Consider the following 21,503-nt stretch of genomic DNA (forward strand, 5'->3'; position numbering starts at 1 on the left):
CGCACACCCACGCCCGAGGCAGGATTCGAACCTGCGACCGCAGCGGTCGCGCGGTTCCAGGCTGTAGCGCCTAGAGCTGCTCGGCCACTCCGGCCGGTGAGTCATTCCAATCCGAGGCTGTGAGTGTATAGGAACCTGTCAGTTTATTACAATGTTCGATGGTTGGCCCAACGATTAACCCTCCCACTTTACCCGGGCTTGGGACCGGCTGGAAGGCTAGTTTTCTTCCAGGCGTGGTTAATAATATCCAGTTGTACCATACATATTCTGATTCAGAAGCTGGGTTATGAACTCCATTTGCCTCTCCTTAGGACAAACCGTTTGATTTCGAACATTATTATGTTTCACATGATAGCAGCCCAGCATATTCCGCATCATAGAAGCGTCGCTGCGGACATCTAAGGAGTAAATAAGAGCAAGATAATATCTTGGGTATACGTCCTTTTGTTGCGTAGAATAGGTTTACAGTGACAAGTGCTTGTAGCCCCCGTTTAAAAATAGCTTTCAAGCTGAGCGCGACTTCCATCTGTTTCAGCTTCTCAGTAACGCAGCATCTGCTTCGGAGCCGCCCGAGGCTTACCAGCTAACTGCAAGCGCGGAAATGCGTCATACCGTCTTCCACGAAAGGGCGAAGCACATACCTGCATCCGTCACCACTGGCTTCACACGATTAAAGGCTGCCTACACAAAGCAGTACATACAAGAACCGCGAGAGTACACATACGATCGTTAAAAGTAAACTAGAGAACAACCTGCTGCGAGAATTTGGTAATGCAGACCGTGTCCGCAGTGACACCTGTAATACCAGACATCAGCTTGAACAAGTGTCGTCAGCAGCGCAAGGTGGACTCCGTGAAATTTCATCGCGTAATGCGGCCCTCAATTACAGCCCGAGGGACGCCGGCGGTGCGAGGTCACTGCGCCTTTAGGTCTGCGGTGTAGACGGGTAGTGGGTGGTGGTGGGGCGAAGGGGGGCGGGGCGGAAGGGAGGAGCAAGACCGGGCTGGGGGGCAGACGTTGCGGCCGTCCTGCTCCCTCCCCCTCTCCCCCCGCACGGATATTAACGTATCCGGCGCTCCGGACGACACCGACACACGGCAGTTAAACGGTGTCGTAATCTGCAGGCACAGAGACGCAGAAATAATTAATGTGGCAGCCAGCATTTTAGGGGCCGCAATCTCGGGGAAATCTGTACCACTAAAACCGGCACTCTACCGCCGCGCACAAATGAAATTCGCTTTTATACGTCACAACCTGCGCCGGGCCCTCACTGTCTCCCCTTCCTCCTCCTGCCTTTTCTTTTATTTTCCTCCTGTTGCTGCTAACCTTCTTCTTCTTAAACCCTAGCTGTCCAACATTATTTTTCAGTTTCTCTCACTTCTCTCAACCTTTCACTCTCTGCTTTCGTAACTACTTCCTCTTCGAAGATTATTAGCGTTTATGCCACATATTTAAAAAGTACAGTTCTTTCATTCTTGGCAACAGTATCCGATTGCAAAACGTCAGAAAACGCAGCACAAATTATTCTAATATATCAGACAAGTACACTTATAACGATTATAAAACTTAAACCAAGCAGGAGAAAATGTTAAAATACTGAGTGCCTCAAAATTCTACCGTAGAACTTCAGGAATCGATTCCTCATATAACAGGAAGGAAAAAAAGTCTAGTAAATATGGGCTCTAAAATGTATACCATAAATGGAAGTATGGGCCAAAACAAGGAAAAAGTGTCCAATTACATAGACTCTAAAATTCATACCTCAAGAGCTATGAGCAGTTGTTTAACTTCTCTATGTGAAGCACATCTCGCTACTGAACAAGTGCTAATAGCTTATAAGGTGTGAATTTTAGAGCCCACTTATGCTGGACTTATTTTCTTTAACAAAATATATTAAAAACAAAAGAGATTAGACTAGTTGAGTCCAAAACGGTGCGATTTCAGTTGCGCTGGGAGTTACCAACAAGAGGTCGGTAGGCTGCAGTGAGTGGCTGCAGTCTGGGAAGGAACACTAGTGTTCATCTGACTGAACTCATCACAACTGCACAGATCAGGGGGCACTGCGTATCAAATTCTTCGGAGATTTTACTTGGAACGTGCTGTTCCGGTCTCCCGTCTGTTACAGGATTTCCACATATCCCAGTTCGCGAGATGTCCAGGGTTTCCTGTTGGTTCCATCCAGTAATGGTCCTCTGAATTTGACCACGTATCAACTGTGGGACGAGTCTGGTGTTCACAGGGCCCCTTGCAATGACGATGCTATTTCGTGGTTTTAGTTTTTGGATAGTTAGTCGAACCCCATGTACTGTACTGACAAGGAAGCGGTTCCCAGTCCTAACAAACTAACTTGATGAAACTGGGCGGGTGTGTAGAGGGGGAAAAAGAGTGCAATGCGTACTTCTTTTATTTGTGCCAAATTTCGCTTTTAAGGCGTAAAACATACCCCAAAAATGATTCGTAGTTTTAGATTTAGAGGGAACATCTTCGAAACAACGTCATACAAAAAATAGTTTTGATATAAAAAGTGACATTTAGTTAATGTTCTTGAAGACTGTATAATCAACTTTTGCAATAATTTGAAATTTTGCAAAACCCTACCACCATTAAGTAATTCTGAGAAACGAAAACTTTTGCTACAACATAAATTAAAGACGCTTTCAAGCCACAAATATTCCTGTGTAATTAACCGGTTCCCGAAACACCAATTTGGAAAATATGCCATACGCAGTGTGCTGTCAGAATGTTCTCAACTTACTGAATTGAAATATCTAAACATTCATTACTATTCTACTTATTTATTTTACTTTGTGAGGTGACTTTGAGATCTAGTTCTGTTGAATGATTATGATGTCAATCTCGATTTGAAACAATATAATCAAACTGCACTCATCAGTACATAATCAGTTCTCTTCATTGAGGATTACGAATACTGAAATATGCCTTATACAAGTCAGGAAATTTAGAAGATCGTCCGTGACAATCTCAAATTATGCTAAAGTTAGTTTTATATTGTCTTCTCGTTGTGTATATTATGTGAAGAAATTTATTTTATTTTATGTGCATGGTGTGCAAAGCGTAATGTTTTAAGCATTCCCTTACAGTTTACCATTATTGTATTTATTTCCTATCACAATAATGAGTTACTTATTATTTTTAATTAAGAAAATACACATGTGTAAAATAGTAAACTAAAAAAGACAAATGTGAAACCTAAAATAACAATTTAAAATATAAATCACATGTAACTAAAGTAAATAATTACAATGGCGATTAATGATTAGATATTTTAATTAGATATACTGAAAACATTCCGACAGCACATGTGTACGGCTGATTTCCAAAAATGGTGTTTCAATGGCCAGCTTTCATACACACGGATGTATGTGGCTTAAAAGCTTCTTTAATTTATATTATAACAATTACTTTCATTTTTAAAAATTAATTAATGATGATGATATATTTTGCAAACTTTCAAATTATTACAAAAGTTGATTATACAGTTTTCAAGAACGTTACTTAAAAATCAACTTTTATGTGAAAAACATTTTTTATCTGTCATCATTTCGAAGATATTCTCTCTATATCTAAAACGGCAAATTACATTTCGGGTTACGTTTTACGCTTTAAAAGTGAAACGAGACATAAACAAAAATAATAACCATGGCACTATTTTGACCCTTCTACACATCCGCCAACTTTGGTCAACATAGTTTACAGACACTGGGGAATTTCCCTTGTCAGTATTTTGGGGTAAAAAACCGGAGATCAGCAATAAAAAAGTCTGAGAGTATGTGGTTTGGAATGAGGGGTGCGTATGAAGAAGATACTTACGAAATGCCTCTGCTTCACAATAAGTAACAGTCTACCGCACTGATGCTTGTGGTACTGTCTCGAGAGCAATATAAAACCGCCTTTGATGGGTTCACGGAAGGGTTACAGTTCATCACTGGTTTCTGACGATGAAACACTATTCACCGTAGGAACTTGCAGTCATGAGCTGTATAAATGGTAAAGCGGGATGTACTTCTGTAAACTGGAACGTAGGCAAATTGTTGGTGCTCTTCTGATGGGTGGTTGCGTAATTAAAGTGAACCAAAGTGTTTGGTGTTCCAAAAGGCACCGTATCGAAGACTTATACTACATACAGGGGAAGCAGAAAAACGTCAGCCACTAAGTCACAACGCGAACGAAAGTGTGTGTTGAGTCACCGTGACAGACGGTCATTGAATAGGTTTACGACGAGAAATAAGGAGACGACAGCTGCAAATGTCACTGTAGAACTGGGTTTCATACTTACGAAGCCTGTAGCACCAAAACAACACGAAGGGAACTTCGAAAGCTAGGAATATCTGGAACTCCAGTACCACCCACCAGTGACACGAATGTCCGTGACAGGAAACAGTGGCACTGAGGGCACAAACCCTGTATTATGGAGCGTTGGAAGAAAATTATCTGGTCGTATAAGTCTTGCGTCACATTGTTTACCGAGGAATGAAACACGGCGGGTGTTCGGTGATGATGAGGCCGGACATAGCGTGATAGTTCACGGAACTCATGGCTTCTCTGTAAAGACACATAACTGCCAAGGATTATGTGGCCCTCTTTGCTGATACGGTCCACCCCGTGGTACAATGTCTGTTCCCCAATGGTTATCATGTGTTCCAAGAAGAGAGGGTCCCTTTTCAAGCAGCTCGCGTCGTAGAGAGCTGGTTTTGTGAGCACAACGATGAACTGTCGCATGTCTCCAACCCACCAGTAACCAAGTCTCAATACTATTCAGCGTTTATGTTCTACTTTGGCGGAAGGGTGAGTAATGGATATCCACTTTCATATTCGCTACCTAAACTTTCCGCTACTTTGAAAGGCTAATGGTATAATAATCCCTTCAAAAACTATACAGGACATGTATTTATCCATTTCGACATGACAGGAAGCTGCTTTGCATGACAACGGATTCCTTATACTGCATCAGACACGGTAACGTGTAATTGGTGTTTCCATGTTTTTGTGCACCCCTTGTACGAAGATAAGCAACGGGTGTCATTCTAAATTTCTGAATAGAAGAAATTTGTCATGTGGACTGAAAATTTTGAGAAACTGGGTAGTTTAGGTCCAGAGAACTGGCCGAGAATTGTTCATGCTGTAAAATTTGGGGAGATATTGTTGTCTCATGTGAGACAAGTTTCATCATTAAGCACCCTTCAACTTGCCCATGAAACACGTCGAAGACTGCAATGCAGGGAATTCTTATTGCCGATCGATTCACATGCATCGTCCATTTGCCATTTGATCAGGAACTATAAAGTGGATGGCACATTCTAGGCTGACCCCAACAAGTAATGTTCAGCACGTCGTCCTATGGCCAGACTGGCTTTTGTTCAACTGCTCAGGAGTGCTACATGGCTCACCTTACCCGTAACGCATTCACTATGTACACACCAGAGGTACTAGATTTTCAAATGTAGCTGCGCTAGCACCTCTAGGAATGTGAAAGAGGTCGAGACGAACATTAGTGTATTTTAGAGGCTCTTCGTACATGTCTCACGCTCAACTAAGCTCATTCATAGTTAAAGATTTCTAAAACAGTTCAACATGTGGAAGCTAAACTGTCTTCAGTCGAAGCTTTAGGGAAAGGAGGCTGTTACTTTCAGTTTTAGCTACACTCTACGTTACTGTCCCAGTTACTTCAGTGTGATATTTGGTCACATTATTCATCATCACAATGCGTCGGTGAACATACCACAGTACGCTGAACGCGTTTACTACGGTAGACCCCCTTGAGGAAACTTCAGTTTATTGTCTGCAGATGGCAGATTGCCACATATACGTCGTGTATTGGCCACAATGCTCTGCAGTTGTTGATAACTACTTTGACCAATGACCGTTCATCATCCAACTACACTACACCCATAGCGATCGATCAGTGCAGGCTCCGAAGCCAGCACATCCCTCTCAGCAATATCCCATATGTGCCAAACAGGATGGAAGCCAGACAAGTATACTCATGTTCGTGGAACATTGTGGGTCGTGTTCCCAACACAATTCGAGTAGGACTGAACGGTGCACCTGGGAGTGACAGGAAGTACACTCCTTGCATGCCATGTCGAGTCAATGATTAATAGTTGTTAAATGTACAGTCGAAGAGTTAAAAGCATGTCGAAGTGTGCTGTGTCCCATCTTTGTGGGCGGTCAATTCCCCGGATATGTACATGGAGTTAATAGCAGAGTGGTTGAACTGTGTAATGAAGCACTAGCTACGTATTGCAGCACGCATCTCGTGGTCGTGCGGTAGCGTTCTCGCTTCCCACGCCCGGGTTCCCGGGTTCGATTCCCGGCGGGGTCAGGGATTTTCTCTGCCTCGTGATGGCTGGGTGTTGTGTGCTGTCCTTAGGTTAGTTAGGTTTAAGTAGTTCTAAGTTCTAGGGGACTTATGACCACAGCAGTTGAGTCCCATAGTGCTCAGAGCCATTTGAACCATTTTTACGTATTGCAGTAAATGAAACTCATTAGGTTTGACAGATGTCAGCTAAGTGAATAGACTGGAAACTTGATTTTAAACAAAACTCAGGTCGTCGCTCTCAACGCTGAAGTATCATGTGAATCGAAATCAGACCCAGCTCTGTTTTAGAAATCTCTAATAGCACCTTTACTACTAGCGATGTATATAAACGACTCAGAAGACAAAGTCTATTTGGCCGGCCGCGTTGGTCTAGCGGTTCTAGGAGCTCAGTCCGGAACCACGCGACTGCTACGGTCGCAGGTTCGAATCCTGCCTCGGGCATGGACGTGTGTGATGTCCTTAGGTTAGTTAGGTTTAAGTAGTTCTAAGTTCTAGGGGACTGATGACCACAGATGTTAAGTCCCATAGTGCTCAGAGCCATTTAAACCATTTTTGAACAAAGTCTATTTATATGGCTGTTTGGAGTGACGTGGTTTTATAAAAGGGAGCCACGCAGAATGAAATCAAAGCGCAATAATACCCGAAAATGAGCTGTACTTACAGTAAAGAACCGAAGTCACGTAATGCACGTAAATGGGCGAAATAATCCGTTAAGGTTTAATTATTTTGGAAGAGTAACGAACGTCCCAACTATAGCAGTGATTGCAATTGTAGTTTAGTGAGGAGATCTGTAACAATCTCCCGTTTATAAAACAAGCTCTTCTTTGAATATTTTCTACCTCCTCTGTTAATCATACCTGATAAGGATTCCAGGTTGTTGAACAATACTTAACAAATGGTCGAAAAAGTATTTTGTAAAGACATTTCTCTTGTAAATGAATTGCACTTAAGAGTTTTCTTCCAACGAATTTTAGACTCTCATTTGCATTTCTTGCAGATATTTGTATGTAGCATTTCCAATTGACGACGCTCAGGACGATTACTACCTGAAATTTTACGGTTCTTACTTTTTCCAGCGCTTTATGGGCAATTCTTTAATCGGAAATTACTTGAAGTTTTCGTTTACTTTCGTGCAATATGTCTCATTTATTTAAGTTGAAGGTCAGCTTCTAACCCCCCCCCCCCCCCCCCCTTCTCCCATCACAGCACAGCGTATATCGTAGATCAATCAGGTTAACGCCAAATGTAAAATTCGCTGAATACAATTATAACAGGATTCCGCAAATTCAGTTAAAGTTACCAGTTTTACAAGATTTTAAATGACCGTAAACGTGCGTTGAATAGACAGGCAACTAGACTATGAATCCTTTTCCCTAACGTAGTCTGAACTGAAGCACTGACGGGATACGAACCAATGTTCCTCAGATAACAGCAACTTTATCTGACATGATGAACTCAAACGGTCGCCAGGCGCAATAGGGCAAATTAATTCAGTGTAAATCTTAATTAATTTCAAACACAATGCAACGGCACTTTCGCGTTCTCGTCAATACGGTACCAGAACGTTTGAGTTCTACCACCGTAAAGACGGAAGACCCGCGACTCGGAATGTCAGAACTGTGTAGTAAGTAGCGGCAGGACCACCAACACAAAATTAAGTAGCACTAACACTCCAAACCATCGACTCTCGGAGAGAGATTTTAACCGTGTTCAACCCAATGGTAAAGTATCGAACTATTTTTCTCCGAATCGTACAGTTTGGGGGAAAAGCAGTGAGAGTATTTACTTTTGGAAACCTTTTATCAGACAAAGCCTGTTATAACAATAAACTGTTTCGCTTAATAAAACGTCCGCCAGCCCAAATTGGGCACTATATCTACACAAAAAGATGGAGTCAATTTTCGACACTAAATAAACAACTACTTCCATTTACTACGGTCACTTGGCTATAAATATTATTTATCCCACTTTCTGTTACTTACGGAATTTATAGCTATACTTCGGTAATTATTTAAAGAAGACACACACGTGTTTCAACAAGGATACAAAAAAAATATTAAACTTACAGCTATCATTCATATGACCAAAACTATTATTTAACACGACTAAATTTCATTTCTTTAGGACTGTTATTTGTTAACGTTTTACTAACACCAGTATTTGTCTGGCTTTCTTGGACATGAACAAGCAACACGATCAATTACTGCTAAGATTGTTGCAGTTAAACAATTATGTTACTTTACTCTCAGAAATACTATTGAAAACTTATCCTCATGGTCACACAAAGCGGTGGCCCTTAAACTGGTACGTGCAAACTTTAGTATATAATAATGATTTTCCGAATTTACTACCAAAACAGTATTATTACCAGTAAATTAATATTATTCAAGCTTCAATAAACATCAGGATACTCGGAATAAATTCGTTTAGGTAAGGACCATACTGAGGTAAATGACATAGGAAAATCACGGTTAAACACAAAGGTACATTTAACATTATATTCCACTGATTGAAGATGGATGGTTCATACTGTGATACACTTCTAAATAAAGTACTTTGCCTGTTACTGATGTCGAAGGTGGCGTGAGGCGGTGCTGGGTAGTAACATCGCGTAGGTACGGCTCTTGATGTACATAGTTCTGTCTTCCTCTTGGTGGCGACGATAAAATTGCAAATTTCTGAGCTATTCATTTATTGCCGTACTGCGCCAATCATGTAGAACACGTCCGAGGCCAAAAACCCAGTCTTGCAGGTAAATTCGGGGCCTCTAGTGCTTGACCAACGCAATGCGTGTTCACCACTTGCAGGGCAGCTACCGACTGTATGAGCCACTCGCGCCGTCCAATTCTCACTCGTGCGCCCCACCACCTTTTCCATTCCACCACAGAACGGAGTTCCGTCCTACCTATGATCCCTACACCTTTTCAACTTACTTCTGCTTACAAAAACCCTAAGTATGAACCATCTACAATTGCATGACAGCATATACATACAAAACTGACATAATTAATTACAGTTGTATTTGCAATATTACATAATTATTTACAAAATATGTTTTGATAAATTTACTCCACCTTCGTCAAAGAGGTTATTTTAAATAGACAAACTACACTTAACAAAAGCTTACTCTCGTTATAGTACTTTCTTAAGTTTTCAAAATTATTATGGAACAAAAAAGATTTTAAAATATACAGATTAATGGCAGTATTATGTTTACAATAGCATTACAACCAGAATAGAAAAATATTCTTAATTCTCTCTATTTTGCAGGATGCAAAATAGAAATTAAATCAGACGAGAACATACTTGGTACATCAGTCATATACTATCATCCTGCATTCGTTTATTGTTGAGCATGAATAAACCAATAAACGTTTTCACACTAATGTGTACTAGGTGACAAATTACATAACCTTTATCTTCTTTAATGACTATCGCTTAAGCAATAACTAACAGAGTTTGTAACATACGGGGAGCCTGAATCTATTATGGTGTACACTGAGATGACAAAGTCGTGGGACAGCGATGTGCACATACGAGGGTTGGAACTTTAATAGTGGCAACTGTTTTTTTACGGCTCGTACAAAACAGATAATTGTTTGAAAGTTTTACTGATATTCAAAGTAGTTACCAGCACTGTGTATAACCCGCTGCCAGCGATGTGGAAGTCGTAGAATACTCTTAGCAGTGCCAGTTGTGTTGACTGCTGGAGCGGTGCGGTCTATTGCCCGACGAATTTGTGGCAGTTCTGAAGCGAATGCCGTGAAGTGTTTGCTTCAGTTTATAAATCGAGTTGAACTAACGAGGGATTCAAACAGCGGAGTGCAGTAGGTGGTATAGCACTTAGCAGCCCCATCAGTAAAACAAATGAGGAACAGCTTGCACTGTACGGGGCTTGAGCATTGTCCTGCAAAATGGTGGTCATGTCCTGTAGAAAGTGTCATCACTTCTGTCTCAGTGCTGTTCATTTTTGTAACATAACCTACGACCAGCTTAGAGACACAACTGATCACAATTTCTGTAGGACCTGACCAACATTTTGCAGGACAATGCTCAAGGACGTACAGTGCGAACTGTTCCTGATTTGTTTGACTGATGGGGCTGCTAAGTGCTATACCAACTGCTGCACTCCCCTCACTTAAGCCCTCATGAGCTCAACTCGATTTCTAAACTGAAGGAAACACTTCACAGCAGTCGCTTCAGAAATAGTACAAATTCGTTGGGCACTAAACCTCGCAGCTCAAACTGTCATCACAACTGGCACTGCTAAGAGTATTATACGACTTCCACATCGCTGGCAGCGGGTTATACACAACGCTCGTGACTACTTTGAAGGTCAGTAAAACTGTGAAACACGTATCTATTTTGTACGAGCTGTAAATAAACAGTTGCCACTACTAAAGTTCCAACCATGGTATAAGGATGGCGGTAGTATCGCGTAATACATTGGCGAAGCTGTCATCTGTACTCATCTGATTCATGTGATAAGGTTTCCAACGTGCTTACGGCCGCACTATGAGAAATAACAGACTTTGAACGCAGAACCGTTGTTGGAGATATACGCACAGTACATTACGTTTCGGAAATCGTTAGGGAATTCAATACATCGAAACACACAGTGCCAAGAGTATGCCGACAGTACCAAATTTCAGGCCTTACGTCTAACCACAGAAAACGCAGCGGCCGACAGCCTTCTCTTAACGGCTGAGAGCAGAGACGTTTGCGTAGAGCTGCCAGTGCTAGCAGACAAGCAACACTGCGTGAAATAACCGCAGAAATCAATGTGAGACGTACGACGAGCGTATCTGTTATGACAATGTGGCGAAATTTGTTGTTAATGGGCTCCGGCAGCAGAAGGCCGAGGCGAGTCCCTTTGCTACCAGCACGACATCGCCTGCAGCGCTTCTCCTGGGCTCGCGACCATATCTGTTGGACCACAGCCGACTGGAAAACCATACCCTTGTCAGATGAGTCCTGACCTCAGTCGGCAAGAGCTGGTGGCAGGGTCCAAGTACAGCGCAGATCCCACGAAGCTATGGACCCAAGCTGACAACACGGCACTGTGTAAGATGGTGGTGGCTCCATAATGGAGTGGGCTGTCTTTACATGCAATGGACTGGCTCCTATGTTCCAACTGAATCGATCATTGGCGGAAAATGGTTATGTTCAGCTACCTGGAGACCATATGCAGTCAGTCATGGACTTCATGTTCACAAACAACAATGGCACTTTTATGGATGACAATGCGACATGCCACCTGGCCACATTTGTTTGAAGAACATTCCGGACAGTTTGAGCAAAGGATTTGGTCACCCAGGTCAGCCGACATGAACACCATGGGACATAATCGTGAGGTCAGTTCGTGCACAAAATCCTGCCCTGGCAACACTTTCGCTGTTATAGACGGATATAGAGGCAGCATGGCTTAATATTTCTGTAGGAGATTTCCTAAGACTTGTTGAGTCCACGTCACGTCGAGATGCTGCACTGCGCAGGAAAAACGGAAGTCCGACACGATGTGAGGAGGTATGCCATGACTCTTTTTCACTTCACTGTAAACGACGCAATCCAGGAAAGGCAAGACTATGTCATGAATGTTGAGGGACATACTACAGCTTATTCGGGACGTGATGGTGCATGCAATAACATTGCTATTACAATAGCTAATAACAAAGCCATCACACATAGCAGACTGGAAAGCACATGATCACGTAACCAGTAGTGATGTCAAAGCAGTAACATTTACACTGACATAAAACCTTAACAGAACGGACACAATTCAGACAACGCCCTTACTATTGCTTAGAGCGGACTGGGAGAAACTCAAACACATAATACATGTACATAGCTTAGAAAATACAAATGGAGTGGTGGGAACATCAAATTACAGAAATAATTAAGGACGCACACAACAAATTCATGACAAGATCACACAACACAAAACTAGGATCATTACCATTGATAAACGAACTTGCGTGACTCAACCAAGAAGCCACATGGAAAAGGAAGCAATACCAGACAGCGATAACGGAAAGAGACGAAGGATTTGGCTTCATCCGTATTGACAAGCACAGACCCTATTTAGCCAGACACCTTCAGACACACGAAAACAGACCTGAGATAGACCCATAGCCACACAAACATCTACGTCTACATACACACTCTGCAATCCGCCACACGGTGCGTGGCGGAGGGTACCTCGTACCACAACTAGCATCTTCCCTCCCTGTTCCACACCCAATCAGAACGAGGAAAAAATGACTGCCTATATGCCTTTGTACGAGCTCTAATCTCTCTTATCTTAAGTTGGCGGCAGTAAAATTGTACTGAAGTCAGCCTCAAATGCTGGTTCTCTAAATTTCCTCAGTAGTGATTCACGAAAAGAACGCCTCCTTTCCTCTAGAGACTCCCATTCGAGTTCCTGATGCATTTCCGTAACACTCGCGTGATGATCAAACCTACCAGTAACAAATCTAGCAGCCCACCTCTGAATTGCTTCTATGTCCTCCCTCAATCCGACCTGATAGGGATCCCAAACGCTCAAGCAATACTCAAGAATAGGTCGTATTAGTGTTTTATACGCGGTCTCCTTTACAGATGAACCACATCTTCCCAAAATTCTACCAATGAACCGAAGACGACTATCCGCCTTCCCCACAACTACCATTACATGCTTGTCCCACTTCATATCGCTCTGCAATGTTACGCCCAAATATTTAACCGACTTGACTGTGTCAAGCGCTACACTACTAATGGAGTATTCAAGCATTACGGGATTCTTTTGCCTATTCATCTGTATTAATTTACATTTATCTATATTTAGAGTTAGCTGCCATTCTTTACGCCAATCACAAATCCTGTCCAAGTCATCTTGTGTCCTCCTACAGTCACTCAACGACGACACCTTCCCGTACACCACAGCATCATCAGCAAACAGCCGCACATTGCTATTCACCCTATCCAAAAGATCATTTATGTAGATAGAAATAACAGCGGACCTACCACACTTCCCTGGGGCACTCCAGATGATACCCTCACCTCCGATGAACACTCACCATCGAGGACAACGTACTGGGTTCTATTACTTAAGAAGTCTTCGAGCTACTCACATATTTGGGAACCAATCCCATATGGTCGTACCGTAGTTAGGAGTCTGCAGTGGGGCACTGAGTCACACGCTTTCCGGAAGTCAAGGAATATGGCATCGGTCTGATACCCTTCATCCATGGTTCGGAAGATATCATCAAAACATCTCGAAGGGGAGGGGGGTATCGTCCCTAGAATGTGGTGCCACATCAAAGTCGACAATGCATGTCGATGCCGCAGACATTAGCGACGTCTCACTGCAATCTGCAGCGACGAATGGGAGAGGCTCTCAGCGTAGCAGCGCCCGGACGCAGAGGTCAATGTAGAGACGAGCATGGAAGTGCTCTGCTCCCGTTTGTGACCTCAACTGATGCAGTTAGCATCATCGAGTGGAACTAAATAGATGGAAATGTACTTTTGTAACTATTGAACATTGTACATACTTCAAGAGAACAGTGTGTTTATTACTACATCACATGATGCCTTAATACTCAGTGATAGTTGTAAATTATCAATCACTGCTATGGCAAAGGACAGTATCAAGCTACGTAAATCTTTTTATAATTCATCCAAAAAAATGAACTAATATTTCTTCTGTTGTAGTTCGAATGGAACATTTGACAGAGCAATCAAAGAACCCAAAGTTATGGCCGAATAATTGTAGTTTCATCTGGTCACAAAAGGAGGAGGCACACAGAATGCTTACAGACGAGATACAATCCCCTCTAGTTCTGGGAACGCTAAGGCAGGATTACTGCACTATGACGAGATGAAGGAGATACATAGCACAAAGACTGCTGTATAGAGTCATCCCCAGTGTCATCATCGATAGAGACACACAACATCAAGCAACACTCACAGAAGAGCTACACACTCAACTATTTTTGCGCAAGTAGATGTTTCGCTAGCAATCTCAGAACTCAAGAACAAGAAAGCAACTATACCAGACGGTATCGATTTTGAAGTACTTCAGATACTAGCAGCACAGATCATCCCGTTCCTAACAACAGCCGGCCGGAGTGGCCGTGCGGTTAAAGGCGCTGCAGTCTGGAACCGCAAGACCGCTACGGTTGCAGGTTCGAATCCTGCCTCGGGCATGGATGTTTGTGATGTCCTTAGGTTAGTTAGGTTTAACTAGTTCTCAGTTCTAGGGGACTAATGACCTCAGCAGTTGAGTCCCATAGTGCTCAGAGCCATTTGAACCATTTTTTGAACCATCCTAACAACATTACCCAATGTTACCCTACGGCTAGGCAGGGTACCTGCAGCAGGGAAAACTCTAAGGCAGTCTTAATTAAGAAATCAAGATATCGGTGTCCTTCAGACCTCAAGTCATACAAACCAATCTGTTTTATCAACACCCTATCAAACGTCCACGAGATTGTACTGGGTAAGCGCCTACATGCCCACAGAGCTCTCTGAGGCCTGAGCCCCCACCAATTCGATTTCAGAATACGTAAATCTATTGATGATGCCGTCAAACAGGCATCTGAAAGAGTCAGAAACTCCTGAAACACGTATGGTATAGCCACCATGATCGACCTGCTGGGGCATTAGACAATCTCTGATGACCCGCAGTGTTTCAAAGGTTATGACATCTGGAGGTACCAAAATCTTTGTACCATAGTCTCCTAGCCTACTATAGAGACAGAACGGTAGAATGACAGATGGAGAATCGAAAAGTAATCGAGGGAATTACTAGAGGATGTCCAAAAGGTTCTATCTGTGACTCTATCGTCTGGGACAGAGTTGTTGAGCTCCTCGTGCAGTCGCCAGATGAGGGTAGCATGACAAATGAAGTTGTCGCGTATGCAGATGACATACTTGTAGTAGCCTCTGTAAAGAACAGAGCTCAACTAGCGGAGAGAGCCAATGGTACGCTACGATCAATGATACACAACAACAAACTGAAGACACCTGAAATTAAGACCACATATACTCTGCTGAAAGGATTCTGAGAACTGGTCCAACATTTAAAATAGGGGACACAAATATCAAAAGAGCAATCGTGACACACTATCTTGGTGTACACATAGACGAGAATTTTGAACTTCCATGAACACATGAAACTTGCAACAGAAAAAGTACAAAAGATACGACATAAATTGGCGAGCCTTCATTTGGAACACGGTAAACTACCTCTTCCAAGAAATGAACATACCATTGTGTCCGCATCGAGTCAGTGCTACGCTTCACAGCCGTCACCTGGACACATGGACCGACCTTGCGTATAAACGAGGCGTCACTCCAACGTGGACAAAGAGATGACCTGCTCAGACTGTCGGGGGCTTTCAGTACCACCTCAGTGGGTTTGCTGTGCGCGGTGCTAGACATCACGATCAGATATAGAGCTGCAAAGCTTGGATAAACATGGATAGACTAGACTAGCTAAATGCAGTTACCAGTGTACAACCACAAACTAAACACCAGCTGAACAGCTGCCACATGGATGCACGGCAAGGGGAGTGCGACGCGAGTGGCAGGGAACTTAGACTGTAGGAACTTAGACTGTACAACATTCTCCCCGACATACGGGAGCGGTTGGGAATCTACATCTACATCTACATGATTACTCTGCAATGCACATCGAGCCCATCCGCGGCATGATACATTTATTAACTGGAGACAGACGTTATTCCACGCTGACAGACTGCGTGAGTCTGAGGCAGACACTAACATGCGCATGTGGGAAAGAAGGTTCCCCAGAACTCATAGTACTTTCCTGCGGGCAATACACGAACATTAGATACACAATAGACTTAGATTACAGCTACACGGAATCGGATATTTACACTGTAACCAAAAACGAAGACCAGTTAATTCAGCTAAACATTCTGGCAGACAAGGTATTTAAAGTCACAGGTGAAGAATTCATACGAGCAACACCAAAGGCAGCCTATAGGCCTATAGGCAGCAAGCCGATAGAGTCCAAAGGGCAGACGGCAACTTCATTAGAGTGTCATAGCTATGTAATATACACTGAAAATTGCAAGTATGTAAAACAAACAACATAGAATGTAAATGTTACGTGGATGATTAAATGGAGATGCGAATCTATCACGTATAACCGAATGAATGAAAATGCATAGTATGTTGTGTTAGGTATCAGTGAATAAATCTTAGATTATTAGTATCTAAATTACCAAAAAATGTAAGATTTGTGATTGGTGGTCTGTGGCTCGACGAAAAGATTGCGAGATACTCACGGCCAACCACAATCTGTGAAGGGACTAGCTCACACTCTTGTTTCCTATCCTCTACTTTTTACCACCTGAAACAAAGGGCCAAATTTTCCCAAACTTTATATTTTCCCTGCACGGTAAAATGATTACCTACGCCATCTATTGTTACATTTTGCGAAAAATATCTCATTGTGTTTTTGGGGTATTCGTTTTCTATTATTTCAGCCCAGTTTTCACTGTTTAAACTAGAGCTATGTCTGAAAACGACTCGAACTGTTCGAACAGTTTCGGTCACAGTTCGGGAAAGCTCGGTTCTGTTCGATATCTGGATCGGCCTGCTATCCACTGACTTTTATTGCTCCTACACCTACGACCTACTTTAAGGTTCCTATGGCACTGTGGATTTTAATAATAAAAACAACTGTGGAACACCGACTAAAATATCTTCTAGGGTTTATGAGATTTGTAACAACAGCAACCAATCAATAAATAATTTTTTACAATCACGTTTCTGTCAAATTTTCGAGCTGTCGCTCGTCTCTCTATCCAGTGACGTCTGATGATACTGTCACCAAGGCAGACATCGCCGCCGTAATTTAGTCTCGCGATAGCAATTACAGTCAGTCTACCACGATATATTACGTTTGTTAGGCATTTCATTGTCATTAATTTTCTTCGTTGTTTCATCTGTGTACAAATTTGAAGCAAATCGGCCAAGAACTTTGCAGTAGATCAGACAAATACTTTTCGAGATGTTTGTTGACAACCTTTCTCTTGTATACAGGGTGATTTTTTCCACCCTGTACGAACTCTAGAGATTGATCGATGAGAGGAAACAGAACAATAAAGGTCTAATGAACCTATGTACAGAAATGCATGGTTTCCATGCTAGTGATCGTTTATTCTGTCATACTTTGTTACAGAGACTGTGGTTTAATACGCGCTGTACCAATCAGACAGAGTTGCAGTATGCGTGGTTTCCTTCTAGAGGATGGTACTGTTCCTCATACGTCATGCCCTAGCACCCTCTGAAGCCATAGTCATTGGTAACGTTGCATCCGATTTACTTCTCTTGCCGACTCACGCTGTAGTGGATGTGACACAGCGTTGTACACAATGGTTCCGCATTCGAAACAAGAGCTTGCCGACATGGTGTTTACTTACGGAAAAGCAAATTGCAACGGACGGCGAGCAGGAAGATTGTACCAGCTGACCTATCCCCATCGGCAACAACCACGCATTCAATGTTTGCAACAGTGTTTCGCCGTTTGCCTGAGACAGGGTCGTTTCAGGAAGCGGGAAATCACGAAGGACATACCCAAAATCTTCGGTCACAAGACTTGGAGGAAAATGTGATTAACCCTGTGGAAGGTGACCGCCGTGTCAGTGCCCGGCAGCTGGCCCGCCAGTACAGTGCAAGCTAGACGACTGTGTGCAACACTCTCCATGACAAATGTTACTACCCTTACTACATACAGCGTATGCTTGGCTTACTAGCGACAGACTTTCCACATCGGGAGCAGTTTTTTCACTGGTTCCTTCACCAGGCAACCATGATTTCTGGATTTGTGTCATCCATCCTACTCACTGATGAGGCCAGCTTTACACGGGGTGATTCCTCCAACTTTCATAACTGTCATCTGTGGGATAGTATGCACAAACCCCATGGTATGTGACAGGGAATCATCGGCAACGGCGCAGCCGGAATGTGTGGGCCAGAATAATTGGCGATTGTATTTTCGGACCAGTCTTTCTTCCACGTCGCCTAACAGGCCGGAACTATCGGCATTTTTTGGGGGTGACTTCGCCTCCCCTGCTGGAAGAAGTACCATTGATCATTCGAAGATTTATGTAGTTGCTACTTGATGGTGCTCGGGATGACTTCGCTTTTAACGTCCGGATGGTTCTCAATCGTGTCTTCCCTGGTCGATGGATCGGACGAGGGTGTTCAACTGCATGGTCTGCTCGTTCACCGGATCTCAACCTGTGCGATTTCTGGTTATGCGGCCACGTCAAAAGTCAAGACAGAATATGCTTCAGCCTGTACACCATTATTGTGATTATTCCATTACGCAGATAAATTTCGTTTTACTCCCTATTTAGTTACACTAGATATTATATTATACTTCTCAGACTCTGAGTCTGCCTGTTTCATTTGCTTTAGCAGTTGACACATGAAACAAATCTAGTTTAAACTTATTACTAACACATCGAATTACACTCGTACCAATTCCTAATGGATAACTATTTCCTGTATTCACAGTTAGTCGATCGCATCGTATAACACATCAAATCAGATCTCACCACTCTGTTTTACAGAGTAGTATTGATGCTTTTCAACACATACTGAAACTGTAGCTGCATGGTACAGCGCGTATTAGACCGCAGCCTCTACAACAATGTATGATTGAATAAATGGTCTTTAGCATGGAGACCATGTATTTCCGGACGTAAGTTCATTAGACCTCTCATCGATCAATTCCTAGAATTTGTACAAGGTGGAAAATATCACACTGTATATTTTATGTATATTTTTATATATTGTATGTATTTAAAAAAATTATACTCTATGTCAGCCCCCATGGTCATTAGAGGATCTTACAGAAATTTGAAGTATATCATGCAAGACCTTTTAGGGATGTTTGGTAAAGATCTTTCTCCTTTTATATATTACGCACATTGCTGTTGTGTGGTCTTCAGTCCAGAGACTGGTTTGATGCAGCTCTCCATGCTACTCTATCCTGTGCAAGCTTCTTCATCTCTCAGTACCTACTGCAACCTGTATCCTTCTGAATCTGCTTAGTGTATGCATCTCTTGGTCTCCCTCTACGATTTTTACCATCCACGCGTCTCTCCAATATTAAATTAGTGATCCGTTGACGCCTCCGAACGTGTACCACATATTCCTCTTCCCCCAGTTCCATTCAGTACCTCCGCATTTGTTAAGTAATCTACTTGATTACGAACATATATGTCTCATATCAGATTAAGAAATCTTATGTAGACAGTGACCTTTCTCTTGTCCTGAGGGTAAGTTATGCAACATTTCATCAAGATCGGAATGAAACTGTAGATTTGTATGAATTGTAAACAAACAAAATAAAATAAAAGACAAAAATAAGAAGAGATGCCTTCCTCCTCGTGGCAGGACACGGTAAACGATGTGATCGAATGATGGGGCTGGTGCGTGCTATACATTCTCCGCTCAGGCAGCACACGCTGGTCACACCGGCCGAGTGGCAACTGACTACCAAACGTAAGTTAATCAGTTGGTGGGTCACTAAAAATAAAGCAGCTCCGACCGAACAGCCCAACGGCCTCGATCGGCAGCCGTGTCACCCTCAGCCCACAGGCATCACTGGATGCAAATATGGAGGGGCACGTGGTCAGCACACCGCTCTCCCGGCCGTATGTCAGTTTCCGAGACCGGAGCCGCTACTTCTCAGTCAAGTAGCTCCTCAGTTTGCCTCACAACGGCTCAGTCCACCCCGCATGCCAACAGCGCTCGGCAGACCGGATGGTCACCGATCCAAATGCTAGCGCAGCCCGACAAACTCTAAACTTCGGTGATTTGACGGGAACCCGTGTTACCACTGCGGCAAGGCCGTTGCCAAAGCAGCTAGTGAAAAACAAAAAGAAGAATCCACTTTCATGGGATGCAGTTTTAATGGCCGACAGTGGAGCGGCTGGGCAGCCTCAGACAGGTGACGCGAGCCGCCTTGCAGACGCGAGGCGCTGCAGCTGCTTGCGATTCAGCGGCAGTTCGAGGCTCGAGGAGCGGCAGGTCGCCGCCGGGCGGCACGTGAAATATGCATCGGCGCTCTGGCGGGCGTCCCCGGCTCGCAGCCGGCGCGGGGCGCAGACAACACGATTTACCCGGCGCCGGCCGATCGATGGCCCCCGTTTGGCAGGTCGGGCGCGCCACGCCGCTCGCTCCCGTATTCTCTTTGTGGTGCTCCGGGCAAACGGGCAGCAGTCGCCGTCTCGCAGGCGCCGCCGAGGAGCGAGCAGCGGCGGCCGCTGCCGCCTGCACTGCTGCGTAACACGGCCAGAGTGCCCCGGCGACTAGCGCCAGGTCGCCGGCCACATTGTCACTGAGTGCACTCAGAAGTCCGCCCAGAGACCGATCTCCGACCTACGTCATGCTGTTTGCTTTGATACTGTGCAGCTTGACAGGTTGCTGTGTAGCAGCGCTACGTTCAGTTTATCGCAAATGTGTTTTGTGAAACCGATGGAATTAAGTTTATGTACAGTATTTTGTACAAATTCCTCGTAGATTAAAACTGAGTGCTGGACCGAGAGTCGAACCCGATGCCTTTGCTGAGGTCCCGGGTTCGACTCCCGGTCAGGACACGGTTTTAATCTGCCAGGAAGGTTCATAGCATCGCAGACGCCACTGTAGAGTGAATACAACATTCTACATATTTTTCAGTTTGTAATGTTTGCATAATAACTTTCTTTATGGGAGGAATCAGAACTGGGCAATTAGTGGTACAGGGCACCCTCCGCCACGCACCGTACGGTGTGGATGTGGAACCAAAAAGAAAATGTGTATTAAACATGGACTCTAGAATGCATTCCTTAAGAGCTGCGAGTACTTGTTCATCTTTCTGCTGTGTCACACAACTTGTCTACTGAAAGGTCTTTGCCATCTCTATTTCGAGAAGTCGTATGATGGACCAAAACAAGAAAAAGGTCCAGTAAACACCAGTTCTAAAATGCATACTGTAAGATCTATAAGCACTTGTTTATCTCCATTATTGTCCATCATATCTTTACTACTGAACAAGTGCTCATAGCTCTTAAGGTATGCATTTTAGAGCCGCCGTTTGCAGGAAGTTTTGTTTCATGTTTTGGTCCATAATAACTTCTCCCAAAATATCTAAAGCAAAGAG

Source organism: Schistocerca piceifrons, chromosome 5 (genome assembly GCF_021461385.2).
Source record: "Schistocerca piceifrons isolate TAMUIC-IGC-003096 chromosome 5, iqSchPice1.1, whole genome shotgun sequence".
In the NCBI taxonomy this organism is placed as follows: domain Eukaryota; kingdom Metazoa; phylum Arthropoda; class Insecta; order Orthoptera; family Acrididae; genus Schistocerca; species Schistocerca piceifrons.